This window comes from Pteropus alecto, unplaced genomic scaffold, assembly GCF_000325575.1.
Source record: "Pteropus alecto unplaced genomic scaffold, ASM32557v1 scaffold19, whole genome shotgun sequence".
Classification (NCBI taxonomy): domain Eukaryota; kingdom Metazoa; phylum Chordata; class Mammalia; order Chiroptera; family Pteropodidae; genus Pteropus; species Pteropus alecto.
In genome coordinates this window covers 995086-1015759 of record NW_006442490.1, presented here as the reverse complement: position 1 = coordinate 1015759, position 20674 = coordinate 995086, and the positions used below count along the sequence as shown (strand labels likewise).

The 20674-nt window shown below is 39.1% G+C and overlaps 1 protein-coding gene and 1 pseudogene across 1 annotated transcript in view; both read right to left on the bottom strand.

Moving 5' to 3' along the window:
• Positions 1–20674, bottom strand: part of GPC3 (glypican 3) — a 427782-nt gene that overhangs the window by 220844 nt on the left and 186264 nt on the right. The window lies entirely within an intron of this gene.
• On the bottom strand, positions 365–483 carry LOC112470906 (annotated as a pseudogene).

Genomic DNA, 20674 nt, shown 5'->3' with positions numbered 1-20674 from the left:
ATGTTGGGAAGGTACAATATAAACTCACAAGGTTCAATCTCTGTGAAGGGAACATCTGTATGAAAAGGAAATTCAGCTGTCAGCCAGGCCAGCCTTATTTATGTCTGCTTCTGGTACACTAACATTGTCTAGGTTCAAAGAAGACATCATCTGAATTACTAAAACGGCCTAGGCGCTATTTTAAAATAATGCTTGGAGTGATCTGATGTCTTTTCTCCCAAAAAGACCTTTGTCACAGTGCTACATTCAAGAAGGCTTATTTTACTTAATTTTTAATTTTCTAGGCAAGGCAACCCTTGGTTGACCTCACAGATTGCAAGGACCTTATCAGCTTATAATCTCTTATTTTTGTTTTTATTTTTTATGCCTACAACACCTAGTCTTCCTAGGCGGTCTCCCATCCAAGTACTAACCAGGCCTGACCCTGCTTAGCTTCCAAGGTCAGACGGGATCGGGCTTGTTCAGGGTGGCATGGCCATAGACAAGAAGGCTTATTTTAAATGAGCATTTTTTAAATGGCCCATTGCTGTAATTTGGGAAATGCCCGGAAAAAGCTGATTTTGAGATTGAGCATTTTAAATAACAATCTCTAAAATTTAAGTTATAGTCGCTTTCCCTAATGAGAACTTCTGAACCTGTTGTTTAGCACTTTCCTTAAATATGCCTGGGGACTTTCTTTGTGGGCCTGGGGGCAGCCCCAATTCCAGTGCAAAGGAAGACACAGCACAATTGCACTGTGTCTCCCACTACCTACCTCACTGACCTCAACCAAGGTATAAATTCCAGCTTGTAGGGTCGACATCACTGAAAATTTTGTCTGTTTCAAGAAAGAAAGGTTAGGGGAATCCCTCAAAATGTTATTGTTCCAGTTTGAGACACATGCCACAAAAAGTTGAATTAAAATTCAAGTCTGTCATTTTCCAAAAATCTGCCTGTGGAAGTCACTAAGGTTAACGTCTATGGCCCAGGACAATTGAAACCAAACTAGAGAAATTAACTGTTTTTTCTTCTTCCTTAGGCTCCAAATTCTTTGGACAGGGAAGCGGGGAAGAAAATATTGGTGCCATGTGGTCTTGGGGCACCGTCAATAATTCATGGGAATATTGATGTAAATGATGTTCAAGTCATCCCTGTAATAGACTCATAATTAGCCTGTCCTTTTCCTATATTATATCTTAAGCTTTCAGAACTGTTTGGATCTGAGTTTTTACTACAGAACAAGTTACCAAATACTCATATCCTGATGAATTATAACATGCCTCTCTTTCCTGTGTCCCTCTCCTCCTCTTCTCTTGAATTTTCAGTCTGCTTTTCATGTGCCTCTCAAAATATGCTGAGTGGAGGTCAGCAAATGTGGCAGTAAGAAGAAAAAAAAGTTTATCTGCCATTTCTCAATGCTTATTAGAGTAAAAGTACAATGGTATGCAGTATTTTTTTTTAGCCAAGGGGTTATGGGGTCAGCTCACACACTGGCTTGCCAACTTGTTTCCACAAAATGAGATGTCAGATGAGAATGTTAATTTATCTGAACAGACGCGTGTCAGTATTGATCATAAAGAAAGGTACTGGTGCATTCTGCCAGCACATGCCAATGCCAAGAAAGGTCTGTTGCTGACGAGCAATCTGGTACACAGATTCACCATGACCGGTCTCAACCTAGCTGGAACTGTGTCTTTCTCCAGCTCATTCTGGCTGATGTTATCATCATATTCCATCCCCCATAAATGCTATGTGCCCTTTAAAAAATTAAAATGAAGTTCATTTTGTTTTAAGAACACTGTGACATCCCTGGAGCCAGTGCTGATATTGACAATTCGGGTTGAGTATCATTGGTTGACATGTCAGCAGACTGGTTCTATAATGATTAAATAAAAATAACAACAACAATAATGACAACAGTAACTACATCTGATATCTGCATAGCACATCCATTAGGATATTATAGCAACATATTACAACAACAGCTAACACTTACTGAGGGATTACTATTTGCCAGGTGCTGTGATAAATATATAAATCATCTCCTTTTATTCTCACAAAAGCCCTATGTGATGTGTACCATTATTAAAATTCCCATGTTATAGACAGAGCCTAGGGCTTTTGAAAGATATAGCCACATGCCCACGGTCATAAATCTGGGGAGTGGTAGGCATGGGATATGAATCAGTCTATTTATGGAACCTCGCTCATAATCATGTTACTATGTTGCCTCTGTGCCTAGTCCAGAGTCACACAAGGCAGTCTCTCTCCTGGGCAAAGGGGGCTGATCAGTGCTACTATTTTAATGTGACTTTCTTCTTTTTATCTGCTTTCATGACCAACAGCACCTGACCCTCACTCCCTGATTGACACATTCTTTCTTCAACTGTGTTAACTCTGTCAATCAGTCCACTGTCTGTTTTTTCCCCCACTAGGAGTCATTAAATTTGTCTCTGTCTCATTCTTGCTCTCTCTGTTTTTTTGAAATTTAAAAAAAATAAAGTTCAAACGAGTAAAATAATAATCATATTCCCACCAACCATTATCAATAATTAACTTTTGGCAATTTGCTTCCAGTCTTTTTTCTACATTTACGCTTTACAAAATTATACAAATAAAATGAGACTACACTGTTCTTTTGTAATTCAGTTTTTCAAAGGGAATTTGCATACCTCTGTTCTCATTCATAATTTGCTGATTTCCTAGCTTAACTCTTAGAGGGCAAGTTTATTTTCAGTATTTTCAGGTTCTTGGGAAGGCTTCTCCAAGTTGCTTCCGCACACCAACCAGACATTACCAGATATGGTGAGATTGGTATAAACAAACAGGCACAAGTAAGGTTGACCATCTTATTAACACTAGAGCTCAGGATTGTGCACTTTGTTTAACCTGCCTAACTCTCTTAATTGTTGAAAAAATCTATCTCAGCATAAAAGATTGTAAAAATTGGTAGTGCAGGGGTTTTTTAAGCAAAGCAAAAAGATTTGTATATTGACAAGGAAATTACAGGTTTGGACATAAACAATTAACTACATAATGACTTTGGCAAAATTGAGAGCATCACTTTGAAAAAGACATACCCTAGAAACAGAAAAGTAAGCTATTAAGAAGGCACATTTCTGAAAATCATAGATATAACTCATGATATCTGATAACTATGACATTTAGTATATATTTATTTCCAAACAAAAAATTAAAAGAGGTGTTAGTTTATTATAGGTTTAAAGAAAGATGCATGTCCATAACTATTTTTAAAGGTTAATCTGCGTAAAGCATAAAACCACAAAATTAATGGAAAGTAGAAAGCCTCCCAGAAGGAAAAAAATGTGGTGTGCATGGCAAATATCAACAAGTGAGCACAGCAAACAATGGTCAAAGACAGCTTTTCTATGAAATCAAAGAAGTCTTTTTCAGTCTGTGATACATTAAATTTCTAGAGTTATAATTATGGAGTTATTTTTATAGTTTATCTATACCAACTACATCTTTATAATAATATATATAGCATAAAACTGAGGCGATATTATAAACTAAATTCATTGGTATTTCTGATTAAAACAGCCTCAATCTCATCATACGGATTATAGAATATCAACCAAATAACTGGCTCCCTCTCCCGTCCATCACAGGGATGACCTAAAATGTTCCTCATGCCTCAGCCCTTCACAGAACCTTTCCCAGGTATCATCTGGCCCACCTCTATACTACACATAAATCCACAGAGTGTCCTACTGTAAGCATTTAAGATAATCAAATGATGCCCACATTCTTCTGGGTTTTCAACTGGAGCAGCAAAATGTATTTATATACGCCATTGCACTGGGCTTATATAAGTGATCAGAGAGGACATCAAAAATAACTTTAGCTGGATCCAAATGTAATGAGGGTTGAGAAACACTTGTATGGCAGATGCCTACAAAACTACAGGGCCTTACAGCCTAGATGTCTGTGCTGTGTGTGTAGTGTTAGGATTAAGAAATTTTTGTTGTCTTCTCTACTTCTCAACCCATTAGTATTTTTGTTCACCTAGAAAGAGTAAACAATTAAACTTCCAATCTATTGAGAAAGAATCAACAGCCTACTTACCCTGCTCTTTCTCTCCTTGGCACTCCCCCCATATATTGTACCTCTCATACTAAATTGTACACACTGAAGTGTAATGACTGTCTATACTTACAAATCCACCTTCCCAGCACAAGTGCTCTGAGGGCAAGTACTGTTTGTCTCATTCATTTTAACTCCAGCATGGAGATAGGTTCTGGGTATATAGGAGGCTCTCAATGTATGTTTGCACTGAATGAATAAATAAATGAGAGATCAACAGATGCTGACTAGACATCATGAACGGTTCGCACTGTGACACAATGAATGTTGAAAAATGAAAAAAAAATTAGTCAATCCATCAATTGGTTTATCTACATGACACCAAACTAGCAATCTGCTTGTTTTTTCTTTCTCCAAAAACCAAGACATTTCAGGTTACACCACTCAATGAGAACTGAAGGACATAAAACACCTTAGACTACAGCACAAGACTTATAAAATTCACACATATTCTGCCTTTGGTTTTACCCCTTAGGAAATGGTCTGCAATTGTACTTGGTATGTTGAAAAGTCCTTCTTATCAAAGGAAACCACAAACACTTTATTAACATCATCTCATTAATCTTCAAAAGATAGCTGTAAGGCAATAGCAAATGTTACTGATGAGGAAACAATTACAAAGGAGGCTAAGTGACTTGCTTAAATTATTAAGTTAATTACTGACTCAGTTGACATTTGACACTGTTGATATCCTCCTTCCTAAATTGCTTTCCCTTGATCTCCACGACACTATTCTCACTCTTTGACTTTTCTTATGAATTTAAGCTTCTTTACTGAAGAATGAATCTAATGTTAAATCCATTCACTTGCATCATTGCATATTGTCTTCATCAATCTATCTATATGTGCATAGCCATGTTTACATACTTTTTGATGTTCTTTTTCATGTACAGAGGCAGCTGTAGTACAACAGTTAAGAGCATGACCTCGGGAGCTACAATACATCCTTTCAAATCTTGGCTCTGCTATTAGCCAGATGTGTGACTTTGGGCCAATCATTTAAACTTTTGGTACCCTGGATTTTCTACCTGTAAAATTTGGAAAATAATAGTACCTATCCTCAGAAGGTTATTGTGAGGATTACATGATAAAATATATATGAAATGCTTAGAACAGTGCCTGGCATATAATAAGTACTCAATGTTAAATATTACTAATAATATTATTTCATATACATATTTCTATGTAGTCACGGCATATTCTGTTGTGTTACACAGTTTAGCTAATTTCATCTTGCATTATTTTAAGAAAGTTCATAGGAGTTTGGAAAATCACAGAAAATCAAAAACAGGAGGTAGAGCATATCCATCTTTTTTGTTATTCCATAGTGTTTCTTCGAACTCCTTCACTGGTTCAATTCCTCCCTCTCCTACCACCCCCTAGCCCTTTTTCCCCCAAGCCATTGCTACAACCCCATTCCAGGCACCCCGCACCTCATAATTTTTAATGGGGTCCATGCAGGATGCATGAACTAATAAAGTCCCCCTAAAGTGAAATAATATAGTGCTAGATCACAACACACCTAGCAATGTCTTGTACCTGACGTCTGTCTATAAATGTCATATGGATAGATGAAATGACATGGTTATAGGGACCATATGAAAAAGGATGCTGGAAGCAGGCCGGGCCAGGCTGGAAAGGAATCTAGATGCCATGCTAGAGAGTTTAGGTTTGATCATGTAAGCTATGGAGAGCCACTAAATTTCTGAGTTAAAAAAGTGGGAAAAAAGGAAAGAGAAAGCTATTTAGAGGCTAGAAAAGCTGCTATAGCTTCCTAACTATTCAATAGTAAAGTTCATTTTGCTTTAACCTTAAGAAATAGTTTTAATTACATTAATCTTTGAAACTGCCTCTGCCACAAAATTTCAGAACATCCCTTTTCTTACTTGTCACTCCACATGGAGGCTTTTTGAAAAGGTATAATATTTGCTTTTGTTTCAATAATAGATCCTGTTTTTCTAGAGGGCTTAGCAATACCTTATTTCAAATGACTTTCTGTCTTATAACATTTAAGAGAAACAATTAGTGTCTAAGATTTACCCTGCCTCAAAGACAGGTAGTTGCTGGTGGCCTGGGACGCCTCGACCTGAGCAAATTGTGAATTCCAGCTGGTCAGTTTCAACTCTGAAAGCAATCTATAGGGGAACTTATAATTACCCAACAACTTACTTTTGTGACACTGAAACTGCAGTCTCAGTGACAGCCACCCTCAAAAAAGTGGTTCCCAGCCTGGGAATGAAGCAGGTTCTATTGCTAGTGGTCTAGAAAGAGGTCAATGGGCAACATCACAACCACCATCAAACCCCTTGCAGTCTATTTGGCCTGTTGTTACCCCAAAGGAAAAGAGAACCATGAACCTGAGTACCTCAATAAAACTTGCAAAAAGGAGACTACAAAGGATTTCTGTTTTAGTATCATTATAGTATAGTCATAGTGAATAGCAACTCATCAGGGACCTTTCTCCATAATGGCTTGTTCCAAATACTTACTTTATTTTTCTCATATCTCAAACTTTGTGAAATTACAATGCTCTCACTGACTTACTGAAAATTATTGCAGAAACCATGTCCTCGGTATAAAAGATATTATATTTCCTCCCCCGATTACGGCCTTATATTTTGTTTCTTTTAAATTATGTATTTTTTTATTATTTTTGATTCTCTGCATCTACAAAGGTATTTCTATATTCTCTTTCCCAGCTGCCTCACTGATGAAGAGTTCTCTGGCAATATAGAGTAGAAGGAAATCTCTCTCAGTCTCATTTCCTTCACTTCAAAAGTAAATCCACTGGTCTGCCTCATCCACAAAAATGTAATGGGAATGTTTTCCTGCCCCATTAGTCAATCCTGAAGCAGGAAGAGTGAAAGGCCAGGCCAGATGGTGACTATCACAGCTGGCTGGCTACACTGCCAGAATCACAGGGTCCAGAGCTGAGCCAGGTGTCATGGTTCAAAATGAAGCAACTGGGGACTCTATGAAACGACTTTAAGGCCAGACTGACAAGAGACCAATAAAAAACTTTATTGACAAACTGAGAAAATAACTTGCACCACTATCTTTACTAGCTGGCTTCTTTGCAAAGGTGAACTCCAGGTTGTTTGGCAGAAGTGATACATCGGAGTAGACTTCTCTTCTGAAACCCTTGGACAAGGCTGATGAAGTAGAAACTAGGTATAAGCATGCCATAAGAAGCTGGGAAAGAAGCAAGTTGTAAGTGAGGGAACTTAACCAGGCCAGGGTAATGCAACAGCGAAAAGCTACCATGACCTGTTTAGCCTTTACTCCCGTGTACAGTGAGTGCACTGTACTAAGGGTGCCAAGAGCCTGAAAGAGAATCAGGCATGATTCTTGTCCTGAAGGAACTTCCTGCCTGGTGTGAAATCCAACCTCTACTATGCCCACAACAGCTTATTTAGGGTTCCTGGGGGCTTTAATTTTCCTGATACTTCTGAGGACAAAAATTCATAACTCCTTTTAGGTCAGAAGCACTGTCATTTTCAAAGACCCCCATGCATTGTGCAATCTAGTGATTCATCATCAGAGAGCCCATTCTCAAAATCGCAATTGCTCCAAGAAAAGACAGACTTAAATGCTACCGTAGGGATCCTACTTATTGAAGACCCCAGATATTCCCTTCCATCTCCTAAGTGGAAGATAGACTATTAGCCCTAAGCCCCTGGCCCAGCACCAAAGCAACATTGTGGCTAATCACCATACTATGCAAGCTCACATTCTCTGCTTGGGGCTGGGAGCTTCACTGTAATTACTAGCACTTATTAAATTTCATCTCTACATAAAGTATAATAAAAAGGTGGCTATCTATTTGAGAAGCACTTGTTAGAGTAATCAAGCTTGAAACTATGATAGAAATGCAAATCTGAGGTTATCATTTAGTGAACAGAAGGAAAAGGAGAGCCCAGCAGAGCAAGCCAGTTACCTTTGGAAGCACTAAGCACTCCACCTATTTTAACTCACAGAAACAGTCCACCTCTCAGTATGTCTCTTCACATTTTCTATTTTTCATGCCCCCATCTTCTCTTCTTCCCTCTTATTCTTTTCCTTTTCCTCATTTCCTCTGTTCTATCCTCTCCTAACACCTTACTATAAAATGGAAGTCCCAATCAGACTTAGAGCAGTCTCTGTTTAAACGTGGCTCCCTGATGGACTGCACATGTCTACTCCAACATCAAACACAAATGAATTTTGGGTCATTCACTCTATCAGATTACCTATGCCTCTGCTTCTCTTCTTCCACTAGCACTGACAACCAAGAAAGGATCACAGAGATCTAGACTGGAAGCCTATCAATATAGACTTTCCATGCTTAGTTTCTGTGGTAACAGATAAAGATCTGCCACAAGAATAGGTATTATGTGTATGCAAACAGGATGTCACAGCTTTCATTTCATGTCAAAGGAGAAAGGTTAGCAGAGGCCAGCCCTGAGAGTTTGTTAGGCTGGCAGAGTCTGGCAGATGTCAAGAAGTCAGTAGGCAGGGGAGTGGACAGAGAGGCCTGTGTAACCACAGCAGACATCAGGACAAAAAAGCGTCCAAGGTGCAAGTGTCCTAGAACTCAGTTTGGTCAGGAGAGATCAAGAAGATAGAGGCCAAACAAAGAGTTAAGGATCCTAGGCCTGGAAGTACTGAGACCACAGGAAGCCAAGGTACAACCGCCCCTTTCATATCTGAGCTTCTGGGCAGCATTTCTAGAAGCTATTGAACAGCTGCTACCATTCGCAACAAACTAGGCTGCAGTTCAGGAGGTGTTAAGCAATTCTAGACCACAGATAGTTTGTGAAGCTTTTAGGGGTCCTTTAAAATGAGATAGAAAGATGTGTTTTACAGAGCCTAGAAAGATAAGCCAGCAAATCTCAGGTGTCCTAGGGCAGATTACCTTGCTTTTGGGTTCTTATTAACACAGTTAAGCAAAGTAGGTAAAAAGATGACTGATGTAGATGCACTTCATTTCTTTGCTTTGCTTTTCACTTCTCTGTGCTAGCCTGCAACTGAGCAAGAGGACTTTTCAACACAAAGACACTACATTATTTTCACCTAGCTTGCAGAAGGCCTCTTTGGACTGAGAGAGAATGCCATCATTCTCTAGCATAGCCTAGAGTGGGACAGATATCAGAAGAGGGCTTCACGGAGGAGATGCTGAACAGCAGGGCTTCTTTATTTTCCTCCTTCATTCACTCTGATGCATCCTCCAGAGTGAAATGAGTACCAGTGCATAGCCCACAGGCAAGGAGATATTATCAGCACACCATTTCTCTCCCCCATTAGCATGGATAATCAAGCACAGACATGTAAGCATTTGGATCCTTGGAAAACAAAGTTTCATAAACACCTTCTGAGCCTTGTTTTAAGGGGGAGAAAACCTGATATTTGTTTCTATGACACTTATCAACATTAGGGTTTTTAGGACACATTAAACAGTATCGCAAGTCAGAGCAGATTGCATTCATTAATGGAATTGGACTGCCTCTCTAAACATCAGAGCAACATTTTAGTAACAAGAAACCTTACTTCCTCCACTTAGTTGAGCTGGAAAATTAATGTAGTGTGCTTCTGAAGAAACACATAATGAACATGATGAATTTTCATCATCTTGCTGGAAAGTGATTCTTTATGTTCTTATTCCAAATTTACAGCAAGTAAATTTAACGTTCCCAAGCTACTGCTCAGCCTTCTTAAGACCTCACTATCAATTTGTGGGTGTTTTAACTGATTCTGGCCTGGAATTAATTAGTGCTTTCTAAAAAACGTACGTGTAGCAAATTGACACATTTCAGGAAAAATGAAGTTATTTGGGGAAGTTACACTTTAACTATTTACATTTCTTCTAAGGTGGGGGGACAGAGAGGCAGGGACTCAAACTGGCTCTCTGACTTTCATAGAAAATTTGTAGTCAGGGAGTTAAAAATATCCATTGGCAACTAGGAGCCCATGCTGACCAGCTCCTGGGCACAGCTGATTTCATTACCCACTGTTCTTTGGTTAAAAGTCATAGGCCACTGAGAACTCCCAAGAACATAGATGTTCTAAGTAGATGTTCCTTTTTTCTTTTTAATAAAAAACATATATAATTCACATACCATAAAATTCACCTCTTTAAAGTATACAATTCAGGTATATTCACAAAGATGTGCCACCATCACTAATGTCTGATTCCATCACCCCCAAAGGGAACCCTATACACATTAGCACTCATTTCTCATTCTCTTCTCCCCTCTCCCTGGCAACCACTACTTTACTTTCTGCCTCTATGAATTTTCCTATTCTAGACAATCATTCTTTTTTACATACAAGTTTTATTTTTTATTTATTTATTTTTTTAAGTAACCACTGAGTTTTTCCCTTTAGGAAACAATAAAATAGGAAATACTGAGGTGGTCCCATCTAAAATGAAATTTTTTGAATAAATGAGAATGGAAATGTCCTTGGAAGAAATTTCCCTTAGGGAACTTGACTTGTGGATGTAGACAGCCTCTGACAGCGGTGCTTGAGCACAGACTTTCTCAACAGGTATGAGTGTCTCTTCCTCTGGTTGAAGAAGTGGGATTTTACTTTGTTGTTTGTCAGAGATAGGGTAGATTTTAATATCTCAAAGCCAGTTTCATCCAGCCTGTTTGTGAGAAGCAGTATAGCTAAGTAGACCCCAGAATCAGATAAACTGGGTTCAAATCATAGATCTACCATTTTTTTACAGGTTACAGACTATGGAGGTATGAGGAACTTATGTAGCTTCTCTGAGCCTCAGTTTCTTGCCTGTAAAAAGGAGATGATAGTACCAGCCTCACAAGATTTATTTTGAGGACTATATTTGATTTGGTGATAGACAGAGAGAGAGAGAGAGAGAGAGAGAGAGAGAGAGAGAGAGAAATATAGATACAGATAGATAGCTTGGTATGATACCAGGCATTAATAAGATCTCAATAAATGATATCTAAAAATAAATATCTATTTTGTGCCAGGTACTGGTTTTTGCATTAACTGGTTGCTTATTCACTGGTGTTAAGTGCACATCATCGAAAGGAAAGATGGGATTCTGAATACAAGGACTGGCAATGCCTCTAAAATATATTGATGTAATAAGATGACATGATGTCTGATCAAGTATGTGAGACTATCACATCAGTAAACACTATCTCCAGATTAATTTCTTGCAAGGCAAGTTGACATTCTCAGGAAATTAAAATTCAACATGTTCTTTCTGCAAACAATACTATAATCCATGAAAATCAATATGTTTCACCCTGTCTGTATGGCAGTCAGTTTCTTCAGTAATATAGCAATAGCTATTCATGCATGTTATAATATAAAATCTATAGATCAATAAGCCCTCTGACATAAAAAAAATTACAGCAAATCCGCTGGGACAAAAGATCTAGAAAAGATAAATGTTTCTCATCAAAAGGCTACTTTAAACATAATCCTGTCAAAATAAAAAATATACATTTTATAAAGTATGCATAAAAACCCGATAGGATTTTTAAACACAAAAAAAGCATCTATCTTCACTAATAAAAAGTTCAAAGTCAAATATTTTATAACTGCATACATAGTGCATCTGGTAAGTAGACAAAAATATGGGAATTACCATAGGTCTCTACCTGTAGTGGTTATTTAACTCCTCTGGTTCGATGGACAATAACTTGACACTTAATACTGTTTATAGCAATAGAAAATAGTAAACACAAAGCAGTGGTTTCCAAGCAGAATTCAATTTCTATAGGATTTCCCACAATCTTAAAGAATTAGGGCCATTTGAATCCCTAGTCTATGATACTACCTAAGCCTCATAAAATTACAGTCAGGAAGAACAGATTGGAGCCTCTAACATTTACCAATGTCAAAGAAATGAAGAGTCTGATACAATTGTGTATCGTTAACCTGATATTGGAATGTATACCTTTTTTTTTTCCTCATTCATTAACAACAGCCATTTAGTTAAGGTTCTGAGGGTCCCATGAAAAAGTCCATGACTGCATAAAACCATGATTCACTTTTCAGATTTTTCTCCCATTATATTGTGGATGGTATTTACTTCTTCTAGCAATCAGGCTTTGGTTCTAGACAGAAGGAACACTGGAGAAGGGGCGAAGAAATCCTAAGGAATCCAATTAACCATCTCCCTCCAGCACAAAGAAGTTTTGATCAGAGTTGACTAAACATAGTGTTAGGTGCCTAAAGGGTCCCAGGCTGTTGCCAAGTGGAGGTGGGGTCAGTCCTTTGTTCAACAACTCCCATCTTATCCTATCCTATCCTATCCTATCCTATCCTATCCTATCCTATCCCATCCTATCCTACCTATCCTATCCTAAATCAGCTGACCTGGCTTCTGGTCCCACTTCTGTCACTAACTGTATGACCTCAGGAAGTAGCTTCAATCTTCTGAGCCTCTGTGCCTACATCTGTAAAATGTGGAAGTGGAACTAGATGATTCATTTTTTGCACATCTATGAGTCAATTCCAATACCCTTAGCCACTCTCTGTTATTCCTATCATCATCCGGACTTAGAATAAAGAAAATAGAACAGACTCACTCACAAACGATCTTCATTCAATAAGGCAGTGATTTAGGCTTTCATTAACATTTTCCCAAGCACTGTGTTAGCCTCTGGGGATTAAAGATGAATATGTCTCTGCCATCAAAGATTTTTTATGAGGTACACACATAAGACATAGAATTATCTTCAGTGATTCAAGGCAAACGTCATTAGCTTCCCGGGTAAACAGATCTAGCAACCAGAGGGAGGGCAAGATAGAAATTTAGGGGAAAATCTCTGTTCCTGGGCTCTCGCCAAGACCTAGAAGGTGGGCAGAAGCAAAACTTGAGTTTATGGGGCTTTCTGGATCCTTGAAGAGGGCACCAAGAGATCAGCTGTGGGATTAGGTGTTTTCTCAGTATTACAGATTCTCCAATACTCTGTGACCAATCCCCTGTTCTCAGGTGGAACTCAGCCTCATTGTTTCATCACTGATACAAAAGCCACACCCACTTCACCTACTCAAGAGTTTTGTCTGTTTTTGCCTTCCTAGCCCTATCTCACACCATGGCCACTTCTCGTCCCTGTGTACCTCCACTGGTAGAAAAAAATACAGTGAGGGTCCTATGCTACTTTTGGCAGCCATTAGCTAGATATATGATGTTAGGCAAATTACTCTGATGCCAAAACTCGAACCCTTTTTTTTTTCTTCCTCCTCTTCATAGTACTACTGCCTTACATTTGTACAGTTTCTAAAGCACTCTAAAGATGCAGACACTAAGCCTCAGAGAAGAGAAATGACTCGTCCAAGTTTATACAGCCCATAAAAACAAAAATCCTTAGACGTTAAAAAGAACATACACATGACGATAATGAGAGAAGGCCAATTGGTCTGGAAGGCACTATGAGGCTTCACAGTGGAGGCTTAACTTTGACAAATTTACTATGATCCAAAATTTGGTCCTCAGCTTTGCCCATCAAAAGATTTGATTTTTTCAGTGTCCCAGTGTTCATCTGACTCATACTAAGAAAGTTCCAAAGAAAATGGCACATGGAACCAGAATGCTTAAGTATGCATTTGCAATATGAATTATTATTACTAAGGGAATTAGATTCTCATATTCTCTGGCCACACTCTCCATAGACAAGCTATATCAAAAGATGAGTTACAAGCATACCTTGGAGATATTGTGGGTCCGGCTCCAGATAAATGCAATAAAGTGAGCATCTCAAAAAAGCAAGTAATAATATTTTTGCACATGGAGGGTCTTGCCTTCAGTTTGTAAAAGAAATGCAACACAACATCTGTGAAGCGCAATAAAGCAAAGTGCAAAAAAGTTAGGGATGCCTGTATAATCAGAAGGTTGATTAGTGGGCCTGGAATCCTTACCAGGTGAGTTAGTTAAATCATGTAAATGTTCAGTGACAACAGGTCTTTGCAATCTAACAAAGAATCTCCAAAATGAAGATAAACCTGCCATAGGAACTGGCTCTTAGACACTCATGGCCTTAGACAGAATTGGACAGGCTTTGCAAAGTGGCCTCAGTTACTCTCTCCAGCCTCTGTTCTCATTGACTTTTTCAAAACCTTTTTTAATACCTTCCAGTGATACCTCTCCGCTTTGATCTATTGTATCTTGTTTAAAGTTTAACTATCAGAGAACAATCTATTTCCAGGGTCTTCAGAGGACACCTGGCACCTCCGTGGACAGCCAACTGAGACCAGGTTTTCTGATTCTGAATCTGCAATGCTTTCAATGACATTTTGCTGTCTCATACTCAAACAGGGATGGTCCCATATCCTTCTCGGGGTTGTTCCAGGAGAAAAATGAGACAAAAGCAAAAATGGTTTTAAAGTGTTGTGCAACGATAAGCTATTATCATTTTAAAATCAGCGCAAAAGGATTGTTTTGCTATCCTTCATCTTTACCAAATGAAGTGGTAAACCAGAACGGAGAACGCTTATTGGAAGAAATTTCAAAAGAAAAAAAAAATTATCGATCAGCTAAAAACTTGGGGAACTCCTGCTTAACTACTTTCTTTAAGCTCCCCAAGGCTATCACTTATTTTTAAAATAGTGCTGATACAAGATATACAATGAAATGAGGTCAGTCAGAGCAGGTTCCTCCCTAGCCAGGGTTGGGAGAAGGCTAGGGTAATCAGTGCACAATTAGTTGTTAACTGATAAATGAGGAGTCAATTGGCTGGATGACATAGAAGTGGAGATCAGCCAAAAAGATATACTGGCTGATTTATGAGAAAGAAAAACAGGGAGAGGAAGAAGAGGAGAGAGAATGAGAATGAATCTGAAAACCCTAAGAAAGAAGTACATGCAGCAAAGAGGTCCTAGATATGAGCAAGCACCAGAGGCAAAGAAAGAATTTCTTCCCCTTCTACCAACGACATGGAACATTTCTCTCCTTGGAAAGAGGAGGCAATTATTTCCTCGGGAGATTGATTACACTCACACGGGCCATCCTAGAGTTGACCTCAGATTATATTCATCATATTTCACTTCGAACTCTCATTTTTTGATTATAACATGTGTCATTCTCTGAGTTGGGGGGGTGGATAGAAAACGATATGTTATTGTAGGAGATAAAATATAGTTATCTTTCAAAAGGACTCCAAAAATGCTCATTAAAAAAACAATTCCTTTAGTAGTAGATAAAACAGAGGTAAATAAAGACTAAGCCAGTCACCTATTACACCCCTATTACACACCTACTGGTGTGTTCAAGGACATGTTCATAATTAGGCTGTCAGATATGACACCATATCTACATCTACATATGATAATAGACTTTATAGAGATAAAAATCAGGCCTTAAAGGTCAACTAGAGAAATCATCCCATTTAATTTTTGACCCATTGTGTAAAAGGAAATAAGAACAGTACACTATTTCTTGTGAAAGATCCTAGGCCAAAACACACAGTATAGACAGCCCCTTGAAAGGTATGGGAGTTGGGAAGTAAAAGCAGCGAGGGCCAAGGGCATGACAAAAAGTGCACATGGGGCAGACTGTCAACAAAAGCAGCATCTCCTCCATCCATCCTACATGACTGGACTGCCATGGAAATGAGGGTTCCAGTTCATTAGTTCTTTGACCCTGTCTCTGAATCCGATGACCTTTGGGCATCACCCCTACCACTTTGTGAGTAATAGAGAGCTTCCTTCCACAGAGTCTTCCTGACTTGGGTCCCTTCAAAGCAAGCCAAGACAGTCCCTCCCTCCCAACATGGAGTCCAGGAGAGAATATAAGAAATAGCCATTCTGCTTGAGTTAGGGGTTGGGGGAGAAACGGCAAGTGACCCGACGTTGCAGCTACCCTGGAATCCTATCCTCTAAGGCACACAGGCCACCCAGTACTCAACTGGCTAGTCCCAGACTCTATAGGATTACAATGTCATATTCGAGCAGTAAGAGCCATTCATGCAGATGACTGCTGACTTTTCTATGCAAAAGATACCCATCAGAAACAAACATTTAGACATTTAGCCTCTTTGCAGGGAGTTCACCTTAATTCATGTTTGTGTATCTCCTCAAAACCCAAGGTATAGCTGTGTATCTGATACATAGAAGTTCTATAATGATTTTTTTCTGTTTTTACCCAGATGCAGCTTAGAGATAAGAACATCGGCTTCGGAATCAGGGAACATGTATTCTATTCCTAACTCTATCATGACAAAGATATGAGTCTTTAGGTGAGTCTCTCCCCTTCTCTGGCTTCAGCTTCCTAAGCAGGTTCTCAATGGCGTATTCCCTCACTTCATTCAACTCTCCTTTCAAGAACTCTCTCCTTGGAGAAGCTTTCTTCACCACCATATCCGAAACATCACCATCCTCCACATCCCACTTTAACTCTACTCTGCTTTTCCTTCATAGCATTTACATCCAATTTTAAATGGCCTAATTTAGTTCCTTGTTTACTATCTCCTTGCCCTCTATCTTTGCCCTGACAATAGAATTTAAGTTCCATTAAGGTAGGGATTTTTCTTTGTCACTGCAACTTTTTCACTCCTGTATCGCTAGCTTCAGAGCACAGTGTTTACCACACAATAGGTGCTAATCAATATTCTGTTGAATTAAAAATTAAAAGCATAGTAGATTCTCAATAAATGTGTGTAGAATGAGACCAAGTTAGTGAAATGGATGAGCTCAAGGTCCTGCCCAGAGTTGAAAGTCTATGGACCATGGCACCTACATGTTCTGAAAAGGATCTGGCATTCCAACAGGCACCTCCATATTTGTTCCCAAGCGCCAGAGAGTGAGCTCAAGCATTTTCTGGGTTACTAAATTCAGAGCTCTGGTTTTTCAGTACCTCTCTGAGCTGAACACCGGAGGGCAGTATACCCACACTTACTGCTTCTATCCAGTAGAGGGCCTGAGGTAGGGGGAATCCAATTTCTGGATAAATGGCAGTACTCGGGTGTCAAATTGGCATGTCATGAACGGCGCCTAACTGCCCCCTGATGTGAAGAGCTGCAAACTGCAGGACAAAGGGTTCAGTAAAGACTTCATTCAAAATTTGTAACATGGAAATCAAATGTGAACAACAGACCCCAAAACCATCTGTTCTTGCCAAAGCCAGGACGGACTCCATGGCCAGCTGCCAGAAGTGTCCTGGGTTGTTCTATACACACTAGGGGAGGGAGTCACGTTTCCTTGTAACAAAAGACCATTATGTAAAGGGCTGCCAAACACAATCTTCCTTTTGATGTATTCGCTTTAACTAGAATAATGTAATAAAATGATAATGACAATCTTTTGGTTTATGATTATCTTGAGTTAGCACCAAATACCTATCAAACAGATCAGAGTGATTGTCTATGTTGGGCAGGGAGAATGGGGATAAAAGGAATTTTTAAAAGTGTCTTACGTAAACCAGAGATGACTGTGTGGGGCATGGACTGAGGAACCGAGTATGATGAACTCAACTTTGTACCAAAAGAAAGAAAGAAAGAGAAGGAAAGAAAGAAAGAAAAAGAAAAAATTCGACCCTGGCATCAAAGCAAGCTGATGTTACCAGTTGATTACTTGCCTCTCCAAGAAATTTATCATTGTGACTTGCTGAAAATGCATTTTAATTAAAACACTGTAGCCATTTTAAATTGGGGGATTTTTTTTAAAGAGTACAATTAAATCCAAAAATTGAACTCCCTGCTACAATATTAAAGGTGGTAATGAAAAAATACAAAGAAAAACATATTACAGTTAACATGTATGGGCACATGCACATAATTTCTACTTAGAAATTAGGGGCTTAATGAGAACCCAAAACAATTCAATAGATGAATTTCTACTCTGATGGCATATTTTATTGCTTTTGAATTCTTAGTTACTATGATGTAGATATTTAACTTTAACCTACCTTCTTGTAAAATAAAAGGTTTGATGCTTTTAATAAGTATACCCCAAATCTTATATCTAAACAGATGTTCCTCATATTTTTTCCTAAGTCACCAGATGCCAAATATCCTAACTCTGCACCCTGGGTGACATCCTTTTATGGACTCCAATCTTACATACAACCCTTGGGCTGCAACTGCAGTCTACTCCCAATACTAACAGCCTATATATTTGTGTGTAAAACCAACAATCTCTAGTTTCAGAACCAGGTCACTGCCTTGGAACTCTGAAAGGCTTTTGTATGGTATTTCTTCTATAAACCTGCATAGCCTCCCTGTAAGCTTTTGATGAATTAAAGTGTTTATTTGGAACTAGATAAGCTTAGCAGGCTTGTCCCTGCAAGTTCCTGTTAATAAAGTTGAGAGTGTTTCAACCCTCAGGAGGTGAAAAGAAAGAGCTGGTCCCTCCTGTGCTGTCGGAGGTGATCATTTTCAGTTAGCCCCCTACTAGTGGCAGCAAATGTATCCCTTTTAACATCATTTAAACCAAGCTAATATAGGAGACTTCTCCATCTGCACACGAGACAGCAGAATGAAATTAAAAAAAAAAAAAAAAACACAGCTCTAAACTTATCTAAATAACTCCACTGAAAATTTAAAAAAAAAAAAAAGCCTCTAAACCAGGAGTCTCTAACCCCGGGTCCATGGACTGGTACCGATCCGTGGCCTGTTAGGAACAGGGCCACATAGCAGGAGGTGAGCGGCAGGATAGGGAGCGAAGCTTCATCTGTATTTGTAGCTGCTCCCCAGCGCTAGCATCACCGCCTCAGCTCCACCTCAGATCGTCAGGCATTAGATTCTCATAGGAGCACAGGTCCCTCATGCCAAAAAGGTGGGGGAACGCTGTTCTAAACCACTTCTTTTTCTTTCCAACAAGACATACAGAAAGCTGGTTCCATTTAGTATTTTTATCCCAACCACTCTAGATTCACTTCACCTGGACAGGGTATGGACACAAGTAAGCAATGCTTGGTCTGCTCCATTTTTAACTTCCTATCATTTCTATATGGGCCTTATCTTTTAATCAAGAGAACAGGAAGTAAGCTGAAAGCAATAAAACACAGAACAGAGAAGGGCCTATGAATTCCAGGAGGAAAAAAAAGTAAGTGCTTGAGAATGTCCCTAAGCAAAAAGGTCTGTGTGAAAGTTGCTAAGAAGGAATTGAAGGAGTAAACAGCTATATACAGCTTACTGAAAATATACAAAGTCTACACCAAGGTCAGACTCCTTTTTAGCCTTGAAGGCAGTAGATGGGGAGTGGGGAAATGAGTGCATCATACATGCCTCTTTAGTTCTCTTCTTCCTCTCAGTGCTACTCTAGGTTTCTCCCATTCTCTTTCCTCCTCCTGCCTCCACTCATTGTCTGTTCCTTTGCCCGAGAAGAGAAATCCCAAAAGTAACTACTACCTTAATTGGAGTTGTAAACCTGCCTTCACTATGGCCTCAGGCATCCCAGAGCCTAAATGTAGCCAATCTCAGCAGCATCCCCACTATAAATACTCTTCCCTATGATAAAAGGTTGGCTACTAAGTGGCTGAAGATCCTAATGGCTTCCCAGTCACATTTGAGGAAGATTTAAAAGTCTATTTAGTGAGTAGCAAGTACAGTAGTCCCCTCTTATCCACGGGGCATATACTCCATGAACCCCAGTGGTTTCTTGAAACTGTAGATACTGTCAAACTCTATATATACTTATTCTTTTTCTTTACATACATACCTTTTCACTTAAGCAATTCACTGCTTCTCTTGGCATATCTGAATTGCTAGCATCACTACTCTTATGCTTTCGGGCCATTATTAAATAAAATGTGGATTACTTGAACACAAGCACTGTGATCCCGTGACAGTCTACTGATCACTGAGCCAGCTACTAAGTGACGCAGGCAAGGGAGCGAGCATCTACAGTGTGGAGAGGCTGGACGAAGGGATGATTCACATCCTGGGTGGGACAGAGCAGGACACGTGAGATTTCATCACGCTACTAAGAACAGCACACGATTTAAAACTTATGAATTGTTTACTTCTGGAATTTTCTATTTAATATTTTTGAAGTACTGTTGACCAGCGGTTACTGAAACTGCAGAAAGCAAAACCGTGGATAAGGGAGGGCTACTATAGAAGAACAGACTCTAAGATGCAGAAACAATGTCCCTGTATTGGCTCCACTAGTAAGTACATTTTGTATTCCTCTATTTGAGTCTATCGCAATATATAGAAAATACCTATTTATTCATTTGTCTTCTCCACTGGACTGTGAACCCCTAGAGCATAGGAACAATGTCTCTCTCATATTTGTGCTTCCGTATTTACCTCAGAGTCGGACACAGAGGGAGACATTCAATAAGTATTTGTTTAACTGGACCAAGCTCTATATCAACAGTTGACAAAACAGTGGCTTCAGCCTAAAATATGCCAACTGAAAAGAGTCTGATGTGCAGAACGTAGAATGTTTTGAAAAATTAGTAGTTAAGATACATATGGCTATTCCAGCCAGAAAACAACTGATATAATCAAAAGAAGCAAGATACATTTAAAAGCTGTTATAGTCCTCAGGAACAATAATATCCTTTAGAAAACTAACCTTTATCTGCCTGTCAGGGACCATGTCCTCCCCTCGTGGTAATTCACATAATGTGAGCATAGCCATGAAAAACTACAAAGGCAGAGAGCCTGCTTATGCTTTGCTAGGATTA